General features: G+C 39.3%; 1 pseudogene across 1 annotated transcript; it reads right to left on the reverse strand.

The window, feature by feature from the left end:
• Positions 1-1,600: 1,600 nt before the first annotated feature.
• Positions 1,601-27,840, reverse strand: LOC146677591 (uncharacterized; annotated as a pseudogene). Its single transcript, XR_014913852.1, has 7 exons — positions 27,640-27,840; positions 27,189-27,551; positions 3,105-3,425; positions 2,533-2,794; positions 2,303-2,466; positions 2,119-2,215; positions 1,601-1,817 (listed from the first exon to the last, which is right to left on the reverse strand). The product of XR_014913852.1 is annotated as an uncharacterized LOC146677591 (transcript).
• Between the last annotated feature and the right edge of the window lie 143 nt (positions 27,841-27,983).

The raw sequence follows: 27,983 nt of genomic DNA on the forward strand, positions 1-27,983 counted from the left end.
AGGCTTTTGTTTTATGTATATAGTTCAAAGATATGCCACCTCAAAAGATAGCATCAGGTCTCCTTTTAAAGCGTCTTATGAGTCACTACCTGAGGTACTCAGTCACCGCTGGATCATTGAGGAACTTCAGTTAGTGTAACTCCGGGTCTTGTGCTGGTTTGTTGTGCTTCTTGTCATCTTGTGAAGAAACGTACCTGTCTCCTCTTGTGCACAGAAACCAGTGGAGAGCAGCCTGTTGAAGAGAATCACTAGCATCATGGAATCTGGATCATCGAAGCTGTGTATCGAGTTTTGGGATTGTTTGTTGCACATTTTGAAGCTTCTAAATAAATTAATTGTCCATCAAGTCCATCCAAGTCCTGCTTTGCCATATAGCAAACCTCACAGTCTCTTTCAAGTGATTCTCCAAATGGCAGCAAATACAAAGATGGTGACTCACACACCTTTCCCTTGAGATGTCTGGAGTTTTGATCTCCTCCATACCTGCTTCATGCCCTGGAGGACGGGGCTGTGGCCCCCCCACACCTTCGAGCAGATTATTACATGAAGGAACCTTTTAAAAAAAACAAAAAAACAAGCGCGTCCATGCTCACAGGTGTACACACGGGTGATCACACCCACAAACTACACCCTTTTTGGCTCCTACCTCAAAGCACACTGTGTTCTGTTGATCTTATGTGCTGCACAATAATGTTTAATATTTAGTATTTACTGTCATATTCCCATATATCATTGTGATGTTGTTTATTCTATTACTCTTGTTCTCTTCTGCTTGTTTTCTTTTTTCTTTCTCAGCAGGTGATCCAGGTGATTGATATATGCATTTTTTTTTCTCTGCCCGTTCTGTTGGTTTATGTTTTTTGCCCTTGTCCCCCGTCCCTCTTCTCAGCTGTTTCTCTTTCCCTCTTTCTTTCTCCCCTTCTTTCCCCCAGTCAAGTCTGTCCCGTATTCAGTAAGTGAAAATGAAATAAACAAAAAAAAAAAAAAACAATAAAAGGTGAATCAAATGGACCATTACGGCAAGGCTGGGATGGTCAATTTGGTAAAGTAAATCCGTTGGGCATCTTTGTTTGCCTTTAGACAACAATTCTGATGGCAAAAGAGCCAAACGGGACAGGCAAAGAAAAGAAAAAAAAAAAAAAAAGAGAATGTCATCTGAATATCAGTGTCTCTTGTAAGGAATCTGTGAGGAAAACTGTTTATACTAGTGTGTTTTATCACTGTCCAAAGGTTTTGCTGCACTGAAATTTGTACAAACATTTAGCCATTTACTTTATTTATTTCTAATTTAAGGATCATCTGTTCCAACTTCTACCAAGTCAAAAACTAGACAAGTTCACATGAAAAAAGAAAAACTCCCACATCAAAATAGTCTATCATCATGTCTGCAGAATACAAAAGCAGAAAACACTCACAGTGTTTATATAACATACTATCTTTAAATCAAGAGATCATAAAAGAATACATGTGTTCTGGTATAATGCAGATTAAAGTAAAATAAATCAGTAAGTATTAGCTTTTTATATTTTTCTGATAGGAAATCACATTAAATTAAAGACCTTTAGACATTTTAACATCAGCTCTTCTCTCCATGGATCTTCAGTGATGCAGTCTGTGTGGAAGAACTGACCACTTAAATCACCTGAATTTATGAACATTAGCATACAAATAATCATCTCCCGTTGGTTCAGTCTGCCAAGGACACTTTGAATACTTGACTTGGCAGAACTCTAGCTCTGCTCTTTTCTCCAGTTGTTTCGCCTGTTGTTTCACGACCCTGAGATCAGCAAAGATTTCTTCCTGATCATTTTCTTCCTCTGCAGTCAGAAGAAGAAGAAACGGTTGCTTTAAAAATAATAAATGAATAATTAGAGGAATAGTCGCACTTTGTATTAAACTTCATTTGCGAGCTTTAGACATTATGTTGGATTTTGTTAAGCTGTTTAACTTTTTTCTTTTTACATTTACTGTGTTAACTGTGGCTGCTTAACAATATTTAAGTGACATATAACAGAGATATAAATAAACTGTTGTTGAGACTGCATTAATTAAGTATATTTATAAAAAGAGTAAAAAAGCAATTTAAGAAAAGTGAGTAAGGGAAAAGAAGTTTTGTACCTTTTGTTTTGCTGTTTTGCTTTTTCCGTTGGGCACAGATTGCTGCTACAACCACAACTAAGTGTTGAGAGAACACCACTGATCAGTGGCAAATGTTCTATTTCATAGAAAGAATTAAGTCAAACATGAAATGAAGAAAGGAGAAAATGATATCAATGGATCTAGCTGTTTTTTCAATTTCCACTGTACCATGGGTCATTCCTCTTACCCACTGCAGTTTGTGTGGTTGTGGTGGGTTCACTTGTTGGTTCAATGCACAGGGTGTTATTGGCTTCATACACCCACTCTGACACCTGTGTCCCATTGATTGAGGTGCAGTTGATGAAAATGAACCCTATGAGCAAAAAACTAATAATTTATCAAAAATGTAAAAAGTGATATAATTATCAAAGTTGTAACTATCACCTTTTTCACTCAACACAGGTAGATATCCTCTTTTCTTTGGAGACTTTACTAACATGGTTTTTGACTGAGCAGACAAGACTTCCTGAGACGTGCTGTTTCAGAGTGATGATGTTAGTCTTAATATTTACAGAAAGCAGCTCAGCAACTGTCAGTGTGCGTCCATCCAGAGTCCAGCTGTACTGAGGACTGTCCCCTCCCTCAGAGGAGCAGGACACCCTCATCTCTCCCTGGGACAGACACTGAGAGACCAGCAGGACAGAGGACACAGGAGCTGAGAGAAACACACACAGATGAGTTTAGTTTTAGATTTTAAAATCTCTCTAATAAAAAAAGGAGATATATAGATTACCAAAACATTGTTAAGTTTCTATCTACTAATTAGTGTCATTTCCCAATAGTAACCTTCAACTTTGAATAAGCAAGTGTTAAGTCTAGACATCATTGCTTATACTCTCCTAATAAAGAACAGGGTATGCACAAACTATATGTATCTGAAATTATGTAAGATATATACATTACGAAAACAATGTTAAATTGGTTATTAATTAATTTAATTAATTACTTATTAACATAACATTTACCTTGAAAAAGCAACTGTAAAGTCAGCACACCTGATGATCTTCCATCTGAATCAAAGGTTTGAAGGGTATATTTACCACTGTCGTTCCTGCTCAGGTTATTGATCCTAAATTTTCCATTTCTGGGAAAAAAGCTAGATCTATGTACTACGGTATTAGAAATAACCTTATTATTTCTGACAAATAGTATTTTTAATGAATTCTTTAACAGTTGGATTCTAGGTATTTCTGAGGTGCTGTCCATCAGCTGGATGTCCACAGTTCCTCCCAAAGCTCCATAACACTGAGCTCCATCCCGTCTGCCATCACAGTGAGTTTCCACACCTGCAAATTTTGAAACATTAAAAAAGTTTTTTCTTTTTCAGTGTTTCATGTTAACATGTTGTGAATCCAGTGTTTTGGATTAACTTTGTATAAAATGATAACGTTTATCAAATTATTTTTAATAACACTACTGCCATGAGTACACGAGCTCTGATTATTTCACTCTGAGTAGGTGCAGGTAATAGAGCGTCAAGAGCACACACATTTAATCAATAATATACTCCCAAATAGGGCTGGGCGATATGGCCTAAAATCCATATCATGGTATAATTTGAAGCATATGCGGTAACTATATATATCATGATATATTCTTTTCTTCTGTATAACGTATTTTACACACTGTAAGGCACACTTAAAATCCTTTAATTTTCTCAAAAATCAACTGTGTGCCTTATGTATGAATTCTGGTTGTGCTTAATGACCTCGAACCAATTTTATGTAGTACACGGCGCGCAGAAATCTGTCAAAAAGTGTTTTAGTACGACTTTGGTAAGCTATGAAGGCACACCGCTTGATGGCTTGCCGCAGCATTAGGCTGCCGTAGTCAGGAGCCTTGCTGAGTAATCTGAGTCCAAAACTCCGTCTGCTTCAGGTCCCAAAGTCAAAGGAACACTGTGGCATCACTGAGATTTAAAAACTGTCTAAATTCTTTCATCTTTAATAAAATGATCAGTGTTGCTGCTTAACCACGTGTAACAATTAAGTTTAACATTCAGGCATCCATGAAAACAGATTTATTAAATTCAACGGAGTTAGAAGTTAGCAGGAAATTAGCTCGCTAGTTTCCACCTAAACATCATATGCCATGTTCTGACTGAGAGATTTCTGAAAAAATTAAAATGTACAGCAGGGACTTTTGTAGGGTTACTGAAGTCGGACTAGCTGGTATATAATGATGTCCTACGTGATCACTAGCAAAACAGCTACGTTAGCATAACATTAACACAGTGAAGCTGAAGGATGAACGCTAACTTTTTTCCACTTGATAAAAGTTAACGTGAGGGTTTCTGGTGGTTAGGGACAAATGCAATCGCATGGCAGGATGTTATAAACGGACCAAACACAAGCATAATGTGTTTACATGACAAAAGTACAGAAGAAGAAGATTTATGTTGACACCAAAGAACAAAACTAAAGAACAGACCAACAGTCGCGTCTCAAATAATGAAACTCATTGCCTTTTTACTTTACATTGAAGAATTTCTCTGTTATTTTATATATAATTTAACCATTTTTGCCTGCTGAAATATTTCTGTCCAATTTATTGCCTATAGTAGCACAGAAAAGGGCAAATTCAATGCCACGACATACAGCTACTGGACAAATTAACCTAAAAAGCTCCTGCCATCTCAACCAAAGTAACTAGTGCTGATCCTTTCCTGTTAAAGTGTAAAAGTGTAAAAGCTTGAATGCAATCCCTTTATGAACCAGTAGAGAGAAACCTCACACCTACCAATATGTTTGTCCAGACGTTAAAAGTAATGTCGTTATATTGTTTACACAGCAATAGGGTCTCTCTTCTTCATAGCACCATTTCTAGTGCAAAATCATAACTAATGATTCTGTTTGACCTATTTTTAAGTGCAGAAATACATGTTTCTGTTTTTGACATATAGTATTTCCACAGATTCAATCATAGTCATATAAAGGTCCTCTTGTTTGACAGTAAGTTGAGTTATGTGCACTGTATAAAAATTAGATTTGAACTACATTTTACCTTAAAAAAACAGCTAACATATAAATATAACAATAAAGTTAACGCTTTTTTAAAAATTTAATTATTTATCGTAATTATTCATTAGCACCACTTACAAAGTGGTGAAATAAATTGGAGAAAGCTTTTGTGTGATGTCATAATTCACTTACAGTCAACTTCATTAAAACAATGAAGCTGACTGAGTGAATTCTGTTCTTCAGTTGCATGAGAAAATAGACGTGTGAAACAATGTAGAAGTTTGAGAATATTTTAGCAACACTGAGAGCCTCAGTTTCACCCTGAGGTCTCACCATATGAGGAGATATGTTCATTTTACACCGCTACTATATGAAGGAAGTGAAACGCAGACAATGGTCAACATACAAGCTGCAGGGACACAAGCAGCTTTCCCACAGAGTCCATCTTCATTTTATCCTGTCAATGTCCCTAGAGTCAGATCCACACTGATGAATATGTGGCCCTGTTAGTTATAATTAAAACAGTTATATTTATTTTCAAACTTCTTTAGGTTCATTCAAAGACACACTAAAGTGATAAAGCCAAAACCCACAAGGTTTGATATATCTTTTAATATATTTCTAACTACAGCAATATATATATATATATATATATATATATATATATATATATATATACAGTGTTGGGGAGTGTGGTAGGACTCGACTTAAGCGGTCAAAGAAGTGCAGGAGACTGATGCTGTCCAGTGTAGCAAGTGATTTATTCACCATTCTGTGGCCCAAGAATATTTACAAAGAAACAAATAAGAAACTCAACTCTATAATAAACTCAATTCAAATAAACATAACTGAACTTAAATCAACGGAAATTAAGGTCAAACTGCACACAGCTACACTGACCTGAACCCTTCTCCTGAAACACCTGAGTTCGTCTGCTTAAATAGTCCCCTTAATCAAACACTTTCTCCTCTGGACTATTCCATTCAGTAGGTAGGTGAGATGAACATGATTATATTCATCCTCTACTACTCCTCTTGACTGGCAACATAAACTCTGGTGTAATCAATACATATCACAACATTAAATCTATTTCTTTATAAACCCTTTAAAATCAACTTTATTAAATTATAAGAATTCTTCCCCTCCTGCCCTTGGTCTCTTCCTGTGACCTCAGATGAACCCAGAAGGTATAAAGCAGGAAGTAGAACTACATTTCCTCCTTTTGCTTCTGGAAGACAGGTAGGTAAAGGTAAGTTCAAACAATACAAATTAACAGTTGAAATAAATAACATGTTAACTTAACAAACTTGCATGAATTGATTTAAACCAAGATGTTATATTATATAATCTGTAAAAGTGCAGAACATAAACAAACCCGGGATAGTAGATGTTTGCCTATTGCAGATTACATGTGAAATATGGTTAAATCAAAACAAGAATGTTAACTAAGAATGTAGACAAATGGTCTTCTCACCCACTTTGTCACAGGGAGTAACAGAATACATGTCCCGCCGTTACGTAGTTAAAATACAAATTATGAGTAACTGTATTCCGTTACAGTTACCGTTTAAAAACGTGGTATTTAGAATACAGTTACTTTGTTGAAATAAATGGTTTACACGGCGGTACTTCCCTGTTTCATATTGTGGCGGGTCAGGACTGTTTGGGTTTGTTTGACAGGTATGTTCTGTTGTTCCAGGCGGCAAGGTTACGGTTGCCATGGTTACAGGGTGACGCTCTCTCTCTGCGTGTTTCCTGGGTGCGAGAGCGCCTTTTTGTTGTTGTTGTTGTGCTAAGCTAATAGGCAGAATGCTACAGGTATAGCTCTAAAGAATGTAGCATCATAGGCAGTGTAGTCCATGCTGCAGGGAGAATGGACTGCCATACCTGTTATGTGTCTGTGAGCGAGGGAGGGAGAAAAAGGAAAAGTACGAGTTGTCATCGAGCAAAAACGGGAGCTGGAAGCATATAAATATAATAATAACCACTGCAGCCAAGAAGAGTGCCTGACGAGCCCAGTTGTAAGTAAGCTATTAAGACTCAACTGTACGCTGTGTTTGTGTTTTCCTCCGAAACAATAAGTTCCGTTGGAGCAGTCTTTCAACGCCTCTCTTTGTCTCTCGCAAGCAAAGTTGACCCAGACAACAAAGTAAAGCTATTTTTCGGCTACGAGCCCGACACGGAACCTGACGTATTAGCCAGAGGTCCCTTTACTACGGTTCGGAGCTGCGGACCTTCAGTAACAGTAATAAATCACAGCAATAGTACATTCACGTAGTTGTAAACAGCATGATAATATATTAAGTAATCCAAAGTATTCAGAATACGTCACTCTCATCGAGTAACGTAACGGAATACGTTACAGAATACATTTTGGGGCATGTATTTTGTAATCTGTAGTGGAATACATTTTAAAAGTAACCTTCCAAACACTATATATATATAAAAAAAACACCCAGCACGCCCCTGCGGGCGGTTTATCCTTCAAGCTCGGGTCCTCTACCAGAGGCCTCGGAGCTTGAGGGTCCTGCGCAGTATCTTAGCTGTTCCCAGGACTGCGCTCTTCTGGACAGAGATCTCCGATGTTGTTCCTGGGATCTGCTGGAGCCACTCGCCTAGCTTGGGAGTCACCGCACCTAGTGCTCCGATTACCACGGGGACCACCGTTACCTTCACCCTCCACATCCTCTCGAGCTCTTTAGTATTTAGTATTTATTTAGTATTTATTTATTTATTGTCATTGTCAAGAACAATGAAATTGCGTTTGGGGCTTCCATACAACCCAAAAAAAAGAAGAAAATAATAAATACCCCTTAAAACCCAAGTGTACATATTTAACCCAGTGTGACTCCAATGCAATAAGACAATCCTTAGCAATAATGTTCGTAGAAATTCAGACAAAGACCTGAGAAACATGACAAAATACAACAATGCAACCCGTTCAATATTATTGTACTGTGAGATATGATATCAGATATGATAGTTATCTATTTAAGAAAGGGGGGGGGGGGGGGGGGCAGGAGGGGGAAGAGAATAAAGATATGATGCACCAATGCAGACCAGTTCATTGCTATTAAGAAGTTGGATATGGTTATTGTCCGTGAGAGGGGGGCAGAGAGTTCAGGAGCCTCACAGCCTGTGGATACAGGCTGTTGGCCAGTCTGGATGTTCTGGCCTGTATAGACCTGTACCTTCTCCCTGAGGGCAGCAGATGGAAAAGGTGGCGCGCAGGGTGATGTTGGTCCCGCAGGATACTGTGCACCCTCCTCAGACAGCGAGTGGGGAAGATATTACTGATCTCTGGCAGACTTCTTCCAATAATTCTGCCAGCTTCTTTCACCACCCGCTGGAGTGCTTGCTGATCGGCCTTGGTGCAGCTGGGGAACCACACTAGAAATCCATACGTCAGAACGCTGCTGATGGCACAGTTGTAGAAGTTCAACATCAGAGATCTGGGAATGTGTGCGCTCCGCAGTCTCCTCAGGTAGTAGAGGCGCTGTTGGGCCTTCCGTACAACTGAGGTGATATGGTTGCCCCAGGACAGGTCCTCGGTCACAGTTACCCCCAAGAATTTAAAACTGCTCACCCTCTCCACCGCCTCACTGCCAATGAAGAGAGGCAGATGGTTGTTATGACCCCTCTTCCGGAAATCTACAATGATCTCCTTGGTCTTTTTGGTGTTTAAGACCAAGTTATTGTCGTGGCACCATGACTCTAGTTGTTGCACCTCTGTCCTATAGTTTGTCTCATCATTGTTGGATATAAGTCCGAGCACTGTAGTGTCATCTGCAAACTTAACAATGAGATTGGACGCGCGGGAGGAAATACAGTCATGGGTGAAGAGAGTGTATAGCAGAGGGCTCAGAACACACCCCTGAGGGGCACCGGTGTTGACCACAAGGGTGGAAGAGGTGTTCTTACCCACTCTGACACTCTGTCTACGGTTAGTGAGGAAGTCCACAATCCAGTTGCACAGAGAGGAGTTAAGTCCCAGTTGGTGGAGTTTGGGACGGAGTTTGTATGGCCGGATGGTATTAAAAGCCGAGCTGTAGTCTACAAAGAGGAGCCGTGCATAGGTGTTCCTGTGTTCCAAGTGCTTCAGTAATGTGTGCAGCACTGTGGCGATCACATCCTCGGTTGACCGGTTCTCCCTGTATGCAAACTGGTGCGAGTCCAGGGATGGTGGAAAAGCAGCTCTGATGTGTTTAATGACCAGTCTCTCCAGGCATTTGGCGGGAATGGGGGTGAGTGCCACAGGTCTGAAATCGTTCAGACATGTGACATTTGACTGTTTTGGGATGGGAACGATGGTTGCTGCTTTGAAACAGGATGGTACCAGTGAACAGGACAACGAGGTGTTATATATAGAGGTGAAGACGTCCGCCAGGTCCGCAGCACAGTCTTTTAGCACCCGGCCCAGCACTCCATCCGGCCCGGCCGCCTTCCTGGTGTTAATGCTCCGGAACACACGCCTCAGCTCATGAGTGCTCAGGACCGGAGCAGGGTCGGTTGAGGGGAGAGGGGACAGGACAGGGTCGGTGTTCTCCCTGTCAAAACGGGCATAAAAGAGATTTAGATCCTCAGCCAGAGTAGAACTGTCGGCTGAGGGTGATGGTGTTCTTCTTTTGTAGTCCGTGATAGCCCTGATGCCCTCCCAGACCTGCCTTGGGTTTGTGTTGTTCTCAAACCTGGCCTCGATACGCCTCCTGTGCTGCTGCTTGGCAGTCTTGATGCCTCTTCTCAGGTTGGCCCTGGCAGCACTGTATGCCTCCTGGTCCCCGGATTTGAAAGCGTTGTTCCTTGTTCGAATAAGTTGTTGAACTCCGTGTGTCATCCAGGGTGGATTATTAGGGAACACACGGAATCGTTTCCAAGTTGTTACATTGTCCACACAGAAACAGATGTAGTCCAAGACAGTGGAGGTGTAACTGTCCAATGCGACACGATTGTCAGTGTCCTGCACCTTGAATACATCCCAGTCTGTGCAGTGGAAACAGTCCTGAAGCATCGGAATAGCATCCTGCGGCCATATTCTCACGGTTTTGGTTGTAATCCCAGTGCTCTTGATCTTTTGTGTGTATATTGGGTGTAGCAGAAGGGAGAGATGGTCTGACAGACCCAGGTGGGGATAAGCCTGGGCTCTGTACGCATTCGCCATGTTGGTGTACACCTGGTCCAACGTTCTATCTCCTCTGGTAGCACACTTCACATTACGGTGGAAATTGTGAAGTACAGATTTCAGGTCCGCGTGGTTAAAATCCCCAGCCGCAATAAAGACACTGTCCGGGTGTGCTACCAGGCTGTTATTGATGCTGCTGCTCAATTGTGCTAACGCTAGCTTAGCATTAGCATCTGGTGGAATGTAAACAGCGCAGATGTAAACGGCAGAAAATTCCCGAGGGAGATAGAATGGACGGCACTTTAACACCAACAGTTCTACCTCTGTACTGCACAGTTTTTCCGTTACCGTGACGTTCGTGCACCAAAGGTTGTTAATATAGATGCACAGCCCCCCGCCAGTCTTCTTACCCGAGTCCGCAGACCTGTCGGCTCGATAGGCAGTGCGGCCTGCTAGATCGATAGCCGCATCGGGAATGGCGCTGTCCAGCCAGGTTTCAGTGAAAATCATGCACGAACAGTTATTAAAAGTCCGTCGAGTGGCGATCTGCAGTCGTATTTCATCCAGTTTGTAACGGATTGAACGGGCGTTGGAGAGGAATATGATCGGGAGTGGTGGTTTAAACGGACTAGTCTTTAGCCGTGCCCACAGGCCTCCCCGCTTGCCTCTCTTCTGCCTCCGCTCGCAACGTCTCCTCCTGCGGCTTGCTGTTGCGGGTAGCCCCGGGGGTTGCTTAACGATCTCCGGGGGGATGAGATACTCGGATGTTAGTTGAAGATCTCCACGGCTTAGTTGTAGTAGATCATCTCTGTTGTATTGAAGTAACCCCAGACTGTGTGAAATAATACACAGTACCACCAAAAGTGCAAAAGTGTAGGAGCTCCGGGCCGCTGCGTCTGTGCGCGCAGCCATCTAATTATTATTAATTGAGCCACTCTTCTCTGAGCCCTTGGTATTTCTCCAGCTTCTCGTGTTCCTTCTTCCTGATATTGCTGTCATTCGGAACCGCTACATCGATCACTACGGCCATCTTCTTCTGTTTGTCTACCACCACTATGTCCGGTTGGTTAGCCACCACCATTTTGTCCGTCTGTATCTGGAAGTCCCACAGGATCTTAGCTCGGTCATTCTCCACCACCCTTGGGGGCATCTCCCATTTTGACCTCGGGACTTCCAGGTTATACTCGGCACAGATGTTCCTGTACACTATGCCGGCCACTTGGTTATGGCGTTCCATGTATGCCTTGCCTGCTAGCATCTTGCACCCTGCTGTTATGTGCTGGATTGTCTCTGGGGCATCTTTACACAGCCTGCACCTGGGGTCTTGCCTGGTGTGATAGACCCCAGCCTCTATGGATCTTGTGCTCAGAGCTTGTTCTTGTGCTGCCATGATTAGTGCCTCTGTGCTGTCTTTCAGTCCAGCTTTGTCCAGCCACTGGTAGGATTTCTGGATATCAGCCACCTCCTCTATCTGCCGGTGGTACATACCGTGCAGGGTTAGGTTCCTCGTCTCCCTCCTCTTTCTTGGGTTTCTGCTGCCTGAGGTATTCACTGAGCACTCGGTCAGTTGGGGCCATCTTCCTAATGTATTCTTGGATGTTCGTTGTCTCATCCTGGACTGTGGTGCTGACACTCACCAGTCCCCGGCCCCCTTCCTTCCGCTTAGCGTACAGCCTCAGGGTGCTGGATTTGGGGTGAAACCCTCCATGCATGGTAAGGAGCTTTCTTGTCTTTATGTCAGTGGCTTCTATCTCCTCCTTTGGCCAGCCTATTACCCCAGCAGGGTACCTGATCACGGGCAGGGCGTACGTGTTGATGGCCCGGATCTTGTTCTTACCATTCAGCTGACTCCTCAGGACTTGCCTGACCCTCTGCAGGTACTTGGTGGTTGCAGCTTTTCTAGCGGCCTCTTCATGGTTCCCATTCGCCTGTGGGATCCCCAAGTACTTGTAACTGTCCTCTATGTCTGCAATGTTGCCTTCTGGTAGTTCAATCCCCTCAGTTCTGACTACCTTCCCTCTCTTTGTTACCATCCGACTACACTTCTCCAGTCCGAACGACATTCCAATGTCATTGCTGTATAGCCTGGTAGTGTGGATCAGTGAATCGATGTCTCGTTCACTCTTGGCATACAGCTTGATGTCATCCATGTACAGGAGGTGGCTGACAACTGCTCCGTTCTGTAGTCGGTATCCGTAGCCAGTCTTGTTAATGATCTCACTGAGGGGGTTCAGGCCTATGCAGAACAGCAGTGGGGACAGAGCATCTCCTTGGTAGATCCCGCACTTGATGGTGACTTGTGCTATGGGCTTGGAGTTGGCCTCTAGTGTTGTACGCCACATCCCCATTGAGTTCCTGATGAAGGCTCTTAGGGTCCCATTGATCTTGTACAATTCTAGGCATTCCAGTATCCAGCTGTGGGGCATTGAGTCATAGGCCTTCTTGTAATCAATCCAGGCAGTGCACAGGTTGGTCAGTCTGGTCTTGCAGTCTCGGCTGATTGTTCTGTCTACCAGTAGCTGGTGTTTTGCGCCTCTGGTATTCTTGCCAATTCCTTTCTGTGTCCCGCTCATGTATTGACCCATGTGCCTGTTCATCTTAGCCGATATGATGCCTGACAGGAGCTTCCATGTAGTACTGAGGCAGGTTATTGGTCGGTAGTTGGAGGGGACCGGTCCCTTCTTGGGGTCCTTGGGGATCAGGACCGTCCGGCCTTCAGTTAGCCATTCCGGGTGTCTCTCGTTAACTAGCAGCTGGTTCATTTGTGCTGCCAGACGCTCGTGGAGTGCAGTCAGCTTCTTCAGCCAGTAGGCGTGAACCATGTCGGGCCCTGGTGCTGTCCAACTCTTCATACTGGAGACCCTTTCTTGGATATCTGCCACTGTGATGGTTACTGGACCCTGTTCAGGGAGGTCGCTGTGGTCAGCCCTCAGATCCTCTAGCCACTGAGCATTGCCGTTATGGGTTGCATCCTTCTCCCATATGCTCTTCCAGTATTGCTCCGTCTCCAGCCTTGGTGGTGCTCTTCTCTTATTGTTCCCTTGCCACTGAGAGTACACCTTTGCTGGTTCTGTGGAGAACAGCTGGTTTATTCTCCTGCCTTCTATCTCTCTGGTGTACCTCCTCAAGCGGCTGGCCAAGGCTGTGAGTCTTTGCTTGGCAGTTTCCAAGGCCTCAGGTATGGACAGCTTGCTGTATTTCTTAGGCACCTTATTTGTCGCACCTTTCTGCAACTCCGTTAGTTGGCTAACCTCCCTCCGTGCTACTTTGATCTTGCCCTCTAGCCTCCTTCTCCATGGAGGGTACTGCCCCTTGTCGCTGTTCAACTTGTAGCCAAGCATCTCACTGATCACTGTTGCCGTATTGTAGATCAGCTTGTTAGTGTCAGTAATCGTGGTTGTAGGTATTGCCCGTAGTGCTGCATTAACATCATCTAGCAGACCTTCTGAGGGAACTTCACGTAATCTTGGTAACCGGCTACGCGGGATCCAGGTTTCAAGCTTGGCCATGATCCTATTTTTCAGGTCAGTTCCTCTCGCACTCAACGATCCTTCTCCTATCGCACTTGGGGCTATGTACCCAATCTCGGGTGGGGGTGATGATATCTCCCCCCTGACCTGGCGTCCTGACTCCTCCTTGCCGTAGCATTTGTGTTGTACCTCGTCAATCTCTAGCTGTGAGAGCAGTCCCTTCTTTCGAATGTTGGAACACTGAGCTACTAGTTGTTTCGCCGTCATTGTGGATGTTGGGTATCGAAGAATCCATAGGTCCCTCATCCTATTCATGTAGCCCCTTCCGCCGGGGTTACTTGCATAGTAGCATTCCAACAACGCCCTGTTTTCGTCTCTTGCCCACCGATGCCTTCTTGTTCCATATATATATATATGGAACAAGATATATATATATATATATATATATATATATATATATATATATATATATATATATATATATATATATATATATATATATATATATATATATATATATATATATATACTTTTTTTATTTTTTTTAATCCCTACTAACTCACTGAAAAAGACTTCCCATTCATTTACAAAGTTTTTATTGTTATTTAAGGAATTTTGAATCAGGATAATATACATGACTGTATATTCTTATCTGATCTCCAAAATATGATTACAAAGCTGCAAGCATAACATTTTTAAATTGTTTTTGATACAATATGAAACTTCCACAGTCACCTCCTAACTGTTTTCATTTTTCATTGATCCTCAGTTCAGTGTCCAGTGCTGATCACGAGTGAGTTCAGTTCACTAAAGCTCAGACTCACACTTAAGGTTTATGTTCTCTGTTTCACACCTGAGGCTGTGAAAGAAAAAAAAATCAATTATAGCAAAATAAATACTTTTACAATTACCTATCAAATTATGGCACTGAAATGATGTAATTGTATATCAACCTCTTTTGATCATGGGCCGCCTTTTTAGAAGTCTTCTTAAGATGCTTCAGTTCCCGATACACAACACAGCATGACACTGCTATCAGGGGAGATCCCAGTGCAGCAAAGACTAGCCTCAGGTAAGGAAAACTGTGTGCTGATGAGAACACAGTGATAATTATAAGTACAGTACTTACAATTTATTCAAGCATAAACTTTGGTAAGACTTTGGTATTATTATGGTTAACTAACTGTAAATATATAAACGTTTGGGCACAACCCCCACACACTAAACTATTATTTAAACTAAATAAAGAGATGGTGAAAGAAAACTGGAACAAAGGGGGAAAACACTCAAACGTGTAGCGTGGTCCTCCAGGTTCCTCCTTAATAAACGTGTACAATATTTATAGATGCTGTAGACAGAGTTTATTAACATTGTTTTAACGTTACTATTATGTTATAAAAACAGTTTAGATAATGTTTACAAATCTGTTAATGTTTTGTGACATTATAATTTTTATTGTATAAAAATTAACTTAAAAGTACTTGACTATGACTTTACTAACTTATTAACCAAGGTATGATGAAGTATTACCTACATGTTTTTATTTGGCTTTGACTAAAATGAAAATTCAAAGTAAATGTAAAATATGTTGTCAACCCTGTTTGCAACATAGAAGATCCCAATATGAAACAGGTCATTATCTGACCTGACCCAGTTCCTGAACACGTCACACCTTGTGATGAAAGCCAAACAAAAGCTATTATTCCCCAGGAAGCTAAAACGGACTGGACTCGCTTCTCTGCCTCTTATGAACTTCTACAGAGTGACAACAGAAAGTGTCCCCTGTCTTAGTATGACGGTGTGCTTTTAATAGTGTCTTCTTTGTGCTTATATGCATGTGTGTGTGTATATATGTGTATATATATACATAACGACAATAAAAAGGATTCTTCTTCTATTATAATGCATACATGTCACAAGTTAATATGGTCATACAGTGCAGCTCAGGATATTCTATCACCAAGTGGAAAGTTTCAGTGTGCCTTTAAAGTGTAGGTGGTAGTTAAAGTGTAGTTACTGGGAAATAAAAGATTATTCAATCATAAAAAGTAATAGCAGCCCATGTGTGGCTAAATAACCAATAATACCTATACATAGACAAATACTATATCAGCATAGACTGTTCACTGTACACTTGCATCTTTCTTTCCATATGTTTTTCTGCATTTCTGCTTCTATCATTTGTTGCACAAGTGATGTGTACTGTGTTTAACAGTTTAACAGTTACATGTCTGATTATCTTTATAATAACATCAACACTATTCAATAAAGAGTAACTTACATAACTTGCTTTCAGCTTTATCATTGCCTTTAACATCCAGGGTGAAATTAATGTCTTTCTCTCAGACTCCACCTGAATTAAAGACCTCAATGCTGTATTGACCTGAATCATTCCTCCTCACGTTTGTGATCTTGATTGTCCCATTCCTGATTAGAAACTGTAGTCTGTTGTTAAATTCTTTGTCTATTGTTATTGTTTCTTTCTTCAGATTGAACACAATTATATTCACGGTGGGAAGCATCTTCAAACATGTCACTTCACGGCCACTAGCATCAGTCATCACTTGGATATACACAGTTCCTTTAAGAAGAGGAGAGCATGGACATGTGTTCGTCCTGAGGTCACATGTGGTCTCATCGACTGGAATGAGAGCTGGAAAAAACATATTTAATAGAACATGAGGTGAAATTATTCACACTACAAATGTGAATGTTTAGCTTCTTTATGAGGACAATCTTACCTTGAGTTCCTCCTGTTAGTAGCACAATAATAAAAAACTGTTCCATGCTCTTCATTCACCCACACTGTGGTTTCAATCTTTCAAAGATTCTAGAAAATTATGTACAAATCTGGATGTAAATCTGCTGCAAACCTGAGTCCTAACTGACAGGAAACAGTAAATGATATAGACAGGTTATTTTCACAACAGCAGGAAATAAACTGCATGTCTACGTGTTGTAGCGACCTGATTTCAAGAAATATTCATCAAATGCGAATAAACAATTTTCCTCTTGCTCTTGTAATTAAATACACAAAACTGAATCTAAACAATACACACTTTCAAATGTGTGTCAGGCACACACTATTTTTTCTTCACGTTTACTTTTGAGAAAAAACGTGCAACATCTGAAGTGATAAGTTAAGTTACAAATCGTCTAGAGGTTCCTGTGGTGAGAGCTTTATTGCATAACAGTCTTTACAGGATGTCCATGACAGATGTCTTTTTATGTTTGGAGGTTTGCAGAGTTTGCTTTCTGAAATGAAGGGAGCGAACTGATGTAGAAAGAATAAAATGTAAGCAACCTGTGAAAAAGCAGCTTATTAAAAGGATGCAAATCATTAGCACAACATGAAACAGTGAGGCAATGCTTTCCAACAAACAAAGGAGCCTTTTATCTACCAAAAGAGGCTGAATTCAATATGAGAATTTCAGCTACACAACTCACAAGTATTTGGTAACAAGCACAGATAAAACTGTAAATTATATTTCCAGTGGTAAGTCACCTGTGGATAGAAAAACTGTGTAATAACATAACAAGATTTGAAATGTCACTGTGAATATAGTAAAATAAATAAACATAAATAAACACGGCATGATTCTGCAATGGAAGCAAACATTACAAATCTTCACTTTGTAATGTTTTCAGTAAGAACAAAGAGTGATGGTGAACATGAATAAAAAAAGAATCAAGAAAATCTGTGTTTCGTCAGGGAAAAGAAGGATGTAATTAGCTTACTTACATTTGAATGGATGCACATAGCAGCACAGGCTAAGAAAGTAACATGTAAGTGCTCAGCTGGAAGTGAGAAAAGTTCATCTGTGAAAAAAAAAAGACCCGTGTATGGGTACTTCCTGCATTACAGAACAGAGATGGAACTGTGTGTGTGGTCCAGGGCTTTTATAGACACTGAGGCTGCGCTGACTTTTATTTTGCATACCTCTTCTTATTCTGCCCTAAAAATACAATCGACAGCTAGATCTATGAACACCAAGATGTATGAATGTACATGGGCATACCCAGCTGGGTGGGCATCTCATAGGTTTTTACTCTGCCAGAATGTAATGCCACAAAATAACCAGTTCAACATATATTGAGGATAAAATTTTGATTTACATTTTGTAGGAGTTTCAGTATTCTATTCCATTCTATGATATTCTTATATACAAACTTTAATAGGTTATTCATATGTTATTAAATAGAAACGGGCAGTTTTGCATTTTGCAGCGCTGTGTCCTGCTTATTACACAGAAACTACCACAGTTGTTTCCATGTAAGCACAAAATAAGCACAAAAACAATTGAACCTATTCCATACAGTCACTGTCATTATATTATGCTGCTATTCATACTGTCATTATATTATGCTGCTATTCATACTGTCATTATATTAATGCTGCTTTCCTGTATATATTGTACATACTATTGTTTAAGTACTTACGATTGTTTTTTTGTACTTTTTATATTTTACATTTATATTTATTATTGAAACTTGCACCAAGGGACTGGCACTCTAATTTCATTGTACTCTGTACAATGACAATAAAGGCTATTCTATTCTTCTATTCTATGTAAAACTTTTTAAGTTTACTGAATTTTTTAGGTTTGCAAGTATCAGGCTTGTAATGTGCTCCTCTGTCTTATAGTAATTCCAATTTGGATTCAGGAGACAAGAGTCTATCTCTAATTTTAAAATTAGAGATAAAACTTTCCTTTTTGCTAAAGCATATAATTAGGGCTGGATCAGGTGACCCTAAATTCCAGCGGCTCCCCACAGACAGCCTTTTTTACCTGCACAAATGCCACCTGGCACAGCCCTGTCCACTGGACCAGATCCAGAGCACCCTTTGGTTTTTAAAGCATATATGTGATGTAACAGTCTTTTGCATTTGATGTTTAGTTGAGCTGTATGTCCAGATTTTGCTCTTTTGCACCCTCTGGTGGTGAATTATGGAGGGTACAGTTGTTTGCAGTTTGGGTCTCCACCCAAATACTTTTTTGCCAGTGCAACTGGAGTCTGCATGCTGCAGCTCGTGGTTAGCTCCACACATAGAGAAAGTAATGTTCAAAGTTAGAGAAAGAGAAGAAATAAGTGAGAAAGAAGATGGAGAAGAAGTTAATAAGATCATAAAGGAATATTATCCCCTCCTGGATGTCAGCTCACGGGGTTTGTGTACTGTAAATGTTTTATTTTCTGTGATTAATGACTTTTGATTGATTGACACCAAGTACAAGAGTGCATTTTGATGTGATGATTTTTTTTGTTGTTGTTTTCATCGGTAAGTAGTGCTCACGGGTTTTATAACTCTACATCATAGGTGTCACACTCTGGCCATACCAAATTATTATTAGAGCTGGCCTACTGATATTATACAGCTAATGTATATATTGTTTAGTATTAAGCTTTGCTTGTTCCATATTCAGTTTTTCAGCGAAACTTGTTTGAGTCCATAAGAAGAGATTCATTCTTAAATCTGGAGGAAGATTTTTTTTTTCAATAAATATTAATGTTAGCCCGCGACCTTGTTCCAGTTTTGAATTTTGGCCCACTGTGTATTTGAGTTTGACACCCCTGCTCTACATCATCCCTATGTCAGTCCTTGAGGTTGCTACATGTCATTTGATGTTTGAGCTAATGAATGGTAGGTCTGAAATCTCTATATTATCGCATGGTGCCTGTTCTACGTCTGGCCAGGGCTCATAAGAGGGTATGTTTTAACCATCCTGAGATGATTGTAGGCTGTTGGCTAAGAAGTAGTGTTGATATCAGATCTAGTCCTCCGTTATCCTCGGCCCTTTGTAGCATTTTAAAACTAATACGCTGGGGTTTATCTTTCCAAAGGAATTTAGAAATGAACAGTTCCAGAGTGCTAAACACGTCTGGTGGTGGTTTACTTGGGATCATCGAAAATAAAAAATTGATTCTTGGCAAGACCATCATTTTTATTGTGGCAACCCTTCGATCCCATTAGTGATTTGAGTCTTCCATAATTCTTTTTCTATCCCAGTGCAATCTACAAATATAAATATTTAGGTATTAATGTCTCTACTAATCTTGCAGATTTAACTAACCTAATCCAAACAACATCCCACTTTTAAAGAAACTAGAAGGAGCAATTAATCAGAAGAACTGTAGATTTTAACCAGTTTGTCGAATAATCTGAAACTTTTGAGAAAGAGTTTATTAATGCATTTACCTCAGTGAGAGTGGTTTGTGAGTTTTGGAGAAAAAGCAACACATCATCCACATAAAGACTAATTTTATGTTCCACATCCTTGCATTTTATACCTTTAATCGCAATAGCCATCTGATGTGGTCTGAAGTGAAGTGTGGCCATCCCTGTCTCTGGAGACAGAAATTGTCGGATGTTTGGTCATTTGTCCTGACACATGCTGTTGGGAATTGTAGAATATTTTTACCAGTTTATGAAAGAGTTTCCAAAACCAAATTTGTGTAGAGTTGCAAATAAAAATTTCCAGTTAACTCTGTCAAACGCAAACATTAATAATCTATCAAATTAAGTACACTACGTGTATTTGATGAGTACATACCTTTTATAAAACCAGTTTTGTCAGGATATATTATTAGGGGGGTTATCTTCCCTAATCTTTTTGAGAGAGCTTTGCAGATTATTTTAAGGTCAACATTAATAAGGGATATTGGACAATAGCTGGTGGGTAATACAGGGTCTTTGCCTGGTTTTAGTAGGAGACTAATGTTGGCAGACATGTCTTGATGCATGCTCAATCATCCAGGTAAGTAAATCTCCAAACGTTGATTCTGTTCATCTGGACGTAGGGTAAAATTGGGGAAACCTGCTTGAGTGACGAAACGTTTCTCCCACCTAAAACGCTACGTCCAGATGAACAGAATCAACTTTTAGAGATAATGTTGGCAGAATTCATATTTGGTGGTAGTTTGCTATTTTCCTTGATTTCCTGCAACATTCTGTGGAATACTGGTGCCAGAATTGTCCCGAATTCTTTGTAGAATTCTGCTGGAAATCCATCTGAACCTGGAGTCTTATTATTGGGTATACTTCTCAGGGCTTCCTGGAGTTCACCAGATGTCAGCGGTGAATCCACTGCTGTTACTTGACTGTCTGGTCATTTCAGAAGGGCTACGTTGCCAAGAAACTAATCAGTTTCATTTTTTGGTGAATATAAAGTTTTGTAAAAATCCCTAAAAGTGTTGTTTATTCTTTCAGGGTCATATACTGTGCTCCCAGATAAGTCTTTAATGGCACCTATAGTCGTTGTTTCTTTCTTTATTTTTAACTGGTTAGCAATAAATTGACCAGATTTGTTACCATGTACAAAATTTTGCAAGTGAAGTCTTTGTACTAAGAATTTAAAAAAAATTTCTATTAATAATTTCATTTAATTCTAGTTTTGGTTTATGTATTTTATTCAGTATTTCCTGTTCCTTGGAGGATACATAGTCATCTTCTTAAGTTTTTTCTAATTCCTGAATATGTTTGTTTTCTATTTTCTTTTTATGTGATGAGAAAGAAATAATTTTACCTCTCATCAGAGCTTTCCCTGCTTCCCAGAGAACAGAGGCTGATGTTCCAGGCTGGTCATTACAGTCTAAATATAAAGCCCACTCTTTTTTTAAGTATTTAATAAAATCTTCAACTTTAAACAATGATGTATTAAATCTCCAGTTTTTACTTGGTGGAAAGTGTTAGAATCAAACACACATTAGCAGGATCACTGACAGATATAGGGTGTATCTCGGTGTCTCAAATGTCACTCAACAGTGAGCTGCTGACTAAGAAATAATCCAGATGAGAGTAATATTTTTGTGTATTAAAAATGCTACTCCCCTTTGTCTAGAGTTATAGCAGGCTGAGAACACATTAGGAAACTCAAGTTTTTGAAGTTTATCTGTAGCTGTGTCAGGTCTATGAGTCTCCTGTAATAACAAAAAAAGCGTGTTTGTGATCGTGCCGTGTAGATGTGTAAAGATTGAGGGTGTTGTAGGTGACTGCGTAGGAAAACAAGCGCAGTAAAAGAAGGGAGAAGGAAGAGAACCGTGAAAAAGGGCAAGCGGGAGGGATGAATGAAAAGGAAGAGGAGAATAATAGAAAAATGAAGCAGATTCTGTTGTTAATACAACCAGGGAGTGTTGCTGGGGTTGCAGTAGCGCTCTTTGAACTCTTACTATCTCATCAGAATACTAATTGTTGTGTCGGACTTCTCATGTTATTCTTGGAATGTTGACAAACAGAATTCACACTTTTATATCAGAATTCTGGATTTCATCCCAGACTCTATCCTGGTTCTTAGAATTCTGAACTTTACTTAAGAATTTTCACTTTCTTCTTAGAACTTTGCCTCTTAGAATTCTCACTGAGTAATAGAAGCTCACACAACCATTATGTACTCCCATGTTATCCCAGCAATATGATCACCATAGAAATACAGTCAAACAGATCCTCCACAGTTGATTCCAAAGCAAATGCTGTAAGATCTGTTGGCCATTAGGGCTAAAACACTGAAGTCAAGTCTATAGAAGACACATTAGACAGAGCAAAAATGCTATTTTCTTTAACCTCAAGGTAGTTTGTATGGAGGGTGTTTATGTAAAAAAGAACAAATGTGAATTGACACAAACTGCAGATGTAGCCAGTAGATACTTACATGAATTTATTAAAAGAAATGAAATAAATAAAGAACAAGTATTTGAGCTGCTTTAACATCCCAGAGAACAATGTGAGAATTTATGCATTTTTGCTTAAGTATTGCTGATGTATAGCATATTATTATGATTAAAATGAGATTAAAAAAAAAACCCAAACAGTTTACCATGAGACACTCCCTGTAGAATCACCATCAGTCCAAGCACAACTTCCATGTCTCCTCCTTGTTCAGTGTGCGCTGACAAAGTCAGCATACTTTATTAAATGGCATGTACATCAAGGAGTTAAAAGTCACAATTGGCTTCTGATAAACCTCTAAGACAGTTCTTTCTGTATATGTGGAAAGCTGAAAAGGAACACCAGCACATATTTCACATAATCTACGTGGTAGAAATAAAAGGAACCCCTCAGAGCTTGTGCAGACTTTTTACTTATTGCTCACACTTTCACTAAACTACTTTTAGATCTGTAACAAGTTAACACTATCTTGCCCATCACTTAGTGTGTACTAATACAGCACTCCCCTTTCTATAATTCAACTGTTTATATCTCATCTTAAATGGGAAAATAAATATTTGATGGTCCACAGTATCAAATGGAGCAGATCATCTACGAGCACAACTGACTGAGCAGTATCAGGGTTACATAATAGATCATTACCCTCTAAAGTCAGAACTATGAAAATATTTTTTAAATTCACATTTTTTTAATCTATTTGCATTCATGACTTTCAAATTAATAATATTTACTGCATGCAGTATTTTTTTCTATTTATTGCTTACAGTAGCGCTGCATGTGTCTGATTTAATACATCAGCTTATTTGGGGGGAAAAGTCATCCTTATAATATCGTGGTCTCAAAACCCATGTACCAAATATTATACGCACGGCCTTAAAAGGACAAATTCCCTGCTGTGACATAATTAAAACTACAGTTGCTAGAAGACTCATCTCAGGTCAAGAGTTCATCCAAATTTAAATGCAACACCTCCATAAACCAGTAGAGGGAAACCTCACACCTACCCATATGTACAGGTCCAGATCATTAATTTAATTTTAATGTTTACACAACAATAAATGCTCCCTTCTTCTTACCTTGTTGAATTAATTGTATTTCTTGTGCAAAATCATAAGTATAATTCTGTTTGATCTATTTTTAAGTGCAGAAATACATATTTCTGTTTTTGGCTTATAGTATTTCCACAAATTCAGTCATACTCATCCTAAGTAAGAAAGTATTTCTGAAGGTCCTTTTGTTTTACACAGTAAGCTGAGTTATGTGACTAAGTAGGAATTGGATCTGAACTACATTTTACCTTAAAAAGCAACTAACATATAACAATAAAGTTACATTACCACTTCTTCTTAATGAAATTATTATTATTATTATTTACAGTCAACTTTATTAAAACAGTTACATTATTCTTCAGTTGCATGAGAAAATAGGCGTGTGAAACAATGTAGAAGTTTGTGAATATTTTAGCAACACAGAGCCTCAGTTTCACCCTGAGATCTCACCATACAAGGAGATATGTTCATTTTACACCACTACCATATGTAGGAAGTGAAACGCAGACAATGGTCAACATACAAACTGCAGGCCCACAAAGAGCCCAGCTATTGTACTTTTATTTCTCTTCATTTTTTCCTGTCAGTTTTCCTAATGTCAAATCCACACTGATAAATATGCCATCCTATTAGTTATAATTAAAACACAATTTTCAAACTTTTTTTATTCATACAAAGTAATATATGAATTAAATGAGGCACTAAACACAAGGTTTGATATATCTTTTAATATATTTCTAACTAGAGTGAAATATTTTTTTAAAAATGCCTACTTACTCACTGAAAAATACTTTTCCCATTCATTTACAGTGTTTTTATTGCTTTTAAGGAACTTTGAATCAACATAATATACATGACTATATTCTTATGTGGCCTGTAAAATATGATCACATAGCTACAAGCATAAAATTTGTATTGTTTTCAAGTCTTTTTCAACATTAAACACATACAATATGAAACTTCCACAGTCACCTCCTGATGTTTAAGCAGCTTGGAAAAGAAAGCAACTGGACTTCTTTAAGTTTCATGAAAATGTTTCATCTCTGGTCCAAGAGGCATCTTCACTTCTAAAAACAAATGGTGGAGAGTCCCAGGTGTTTAAACCCTGGTAGGAGTTGTCCCTTATGAGCGTCATTGACCCACGATTGATCGTGTGCTTCATTGCATGAGCCAAGGTGTTTAAAAAAACAAAGCATGAGTCCTTACCACCAGAGGTTTTGAGTGAAACCACCCTAAGCCCTTACCTAAAACTATTATGTGACCCATCACTTGACAAAGCAGGGATTGAGGAACCTGGGAAAGGATCTAAAAACTGGGTTGTAGGTGGCAGACACTTGGTGTTGTAATGGTAATGACTTACACCTTGAGTCATGTGATGACGGACATGATTATTAGTGGGTCAAAGACCTTCTTAAGTGAAACACTCCACCATTTGGTTTCAGAACTGAAGAGGTTTGTCGGATGAGAGGTGAAGCGTCTTCAAGAAACTCAGCGAAGTCCAGTTGCTTTCAATCCAAGCTCCTTAGACTACCATGACCTGGATGACTGAGAACCTACACAGACATAGTCCTGATTGTTGTTTTTGAATTTCCTTTTTTTTTTTTAATTTCATTGATCCTCAGTTCAGTGTCCAGTGCTGATTATGAGAGAGGTCAGTTCACTAAATCTCAGACTCACACTTAAGGTTTATATTCTCTGTTTCACACCTGAGGCTGTGAAAGAAAGAAAAAACAATTATAGCAAAACAAAGATTTTTACAATTACCCATCAAATGATGGTATTCACTGGAATTATGTAATTGTTTATTAACCTCTTTTGATCATGGGCCGCCTTGTTAGAAGTCTTCTTAAGATGCTTCAGTTCCCGATACACAACACAGCATGACACTGCTATCAGGGGAGATCCCAGTGCAGCAAAGACTAGCCTCAGGTAAGGAAAACTGTGTGCTGATGAGAACACAGTGATAATTATAAGTACAGTACTTACAATTTATTCAAGCGTAAACTTTGGTAAGACTTTGGTATTATTATGGTTAACTAACTGTAAATATATAAACGTTTGGGCACAACCCCCACACACTGGGTACCCTTAAGCCTTGTTTCTTAAGATGTAGGGATGTGAGTTGATGTATTTCACGTCAATCTTTTTCTAAAACTAATCAAGTAACTTTAGTGACTAAACTAAATAAAGAGGTGGTGAAAGAAGACTGGAACAATGGGGGAAAACACTCAAACGTGTTGCATTGCCCTCCAGGTTCCTCCTCCTCCCTGCCGGTCTACCTGTCAGAGTCCTGGGTCTGTGGCCCAGTATGTGGAGTTGTTTAGTATCTATTTTCCATGTTATGGCTGTCTATGTTTTGAGTTTCTATTTGTAGGTCCTAGGTTTTGGCCCCGTTGCACCTCATGTTATCCTGTGCTCCCTCTGCTCTGTGTCTTGTCATTCCCTGCTGGTGTGTTCCCTCTGTGTAAGGCCCGTGTTTCTTAGTCTGTGTCTTTGCATGTGTGTTGAGTGTCCTGTTTTATTGTGAAGGTCTGTGTCAGTGTATTCAGTTTGCATCCTCCCTGTCTCATCAGATTCATTAGGTTCAGCTGTGTCTCCCTCCTGTGTGCAGTTTCCTCATTTCTTAGTTCTGTTTCTCACCACCCTCGCTATTGGTTGTATGTCATTCTCCTCCAATAAAGCTCACTCACACATCAGCCAATGCCTGTGCTTTGGGTCCTTCACAAACACCACATGACACTATCCATGAGCTCTACAAACATCTATAATATTTATAGATGCTCTAGACAGAGCTGATTAGCATTGTTTTAAAGTTACTATTACTTTACAATAACAATTCAGATAATTTCATAAAAAATTAACATATTTTTACACATTATAATTTTATTAAAAAATAAAATAGTTAAAAGTATTTAACTATAAGTTTACCATTTATTAACCAAGTTATGAAGTAATTTATGTTAAAGCAAATGTAACTGCATTTGCAACAAGGAAGATCTTAATACTCGTATGAAACAAGTCAGCTTGTTATGGGGTTGAGGATTCACTACTATATAACTAATAGTTAACATTATTACATGTTATTTAATACTTCATTAAGTGACCTCCATACAAGTATTAAGAACTTCAGCTTTGTTTCTTCCATAGCCTTTGCATGTTAACACTTTCTGATTCACACATGTTCTTATCTTTTATTCTTTTCATTCTTTTTGTGAAGCACATTGTGAAGGAAATTGGTAGATAGATAAATATTATTCTTTTTTTTATCTTTCACTAAACCTGACCATACCACACCAGAGCTGGTAGTGTTACACACTGAAGAAAAGCCACACTGAAAACTTGTGCTGAACAAGGGCAAATTTCCTGTCACAAAACCGCATCTGCTAAAATATTTCTTCTTCACAGCTTAATGTTCTCATTTAATGCAACTAATAATAATCAGTGACCAAGTGGAAAGTTTCAGTGTGCCTTTAGAGTTTAGGTGGTAGTTACTGGGTAATAAAAGATGATTAAATCATAAAAATGAATAGCAGCCCATGTGTGGCTAAATGACCACAAATACTAATAGAGAGACAAATACTGCATCAACATATACTCTGTTCTATTCTGTTCACTGTACATTTCCATCTTTCTTTCCATATGTTTTTCCCCCATTCTAGCTTCTATCATTTGTTGCACAAGTGATGTTTACTGTGTTTAACAGTTCTACTGCCACATGATGCTTACATTTGTAATTAACTTTATAATAACATAAAAACTAGGCAATAAAGAGTAACTTACATAACTTGCTTTCAACTTTGTCATTGCCTTTAACATCCAGGGTGAAATTAATGTTTTTCTCTTGGACTCCATTTGAATTAAAGATCTCAATGCTGTATTGACCTGAATCATTCTTCTTCAGGTTTGTGATCTTGAGTGTCCCGTTCTTGATTATAAACGTTAGTCTGTTGTTAAATTCCTTGTCTGTCATTATTTTTTCTTTCTTCAGACTGAACACAGTTTTTGTCTCATTGGGAAGCACCTTCAAACACTTCATTTCACGGCCACTAGCATCAGTCATTACTTGGATATACACAGTTCCTTCAAGAAGAGGAGAGCATGGACATGTGCTCGTCCTGAGGTCACATGTGGTCGCATCAACTGGAAAGAGAGCTGGAGAAGATGCATTTAATAGAACATGAGGTGAAATTATTCACACTACAAATGTGAATGTTTGGCTTCTTTATGAGGACAATCTTACCTTGAGTTCCTCCTGCTAGTAGCACAATGATAAAAAAAAACTGTTCCATGCTCATCATTCATCCACGGTGTGGTTTTAATCTTTCAAAGCTTCTAGAAAATTATGTACAAATCTGGATGTAAATCTGCTGCAAACCTGAGTCCTAACTGACAGGAAACAGTCAACGGGAGATGATATATTTAGTTATTTTCAAAGTTAGGAAATCAACTTTCACTTCTGCTTGCCAACAAAAAGACTCAGATGAGTTGTTTGCGTTTTGTAGTGACCTGATTTCAAGAAATATCCATCAAATGCAAATAAACAATTTCCCCCTCACTTTTATACGCAAAACGAAATCTAGACAA

Source organism: Rhamphochromis longiceps, linkage group LG2 (genome assembly GCF_057381845.1).
Source record: "Rhamphochromis longiceps isolate RC_006_pf linkage group LG2, R_longiceps_female_GT1.1, whole genome shotgun sequence".
Lineage (NCBI taxonomy): Eukaryota > Metazoa > Chordata > Actinopteri > Cichliformes > Cichlidae > Rhamphochromis > Rhamphochromis longiceps.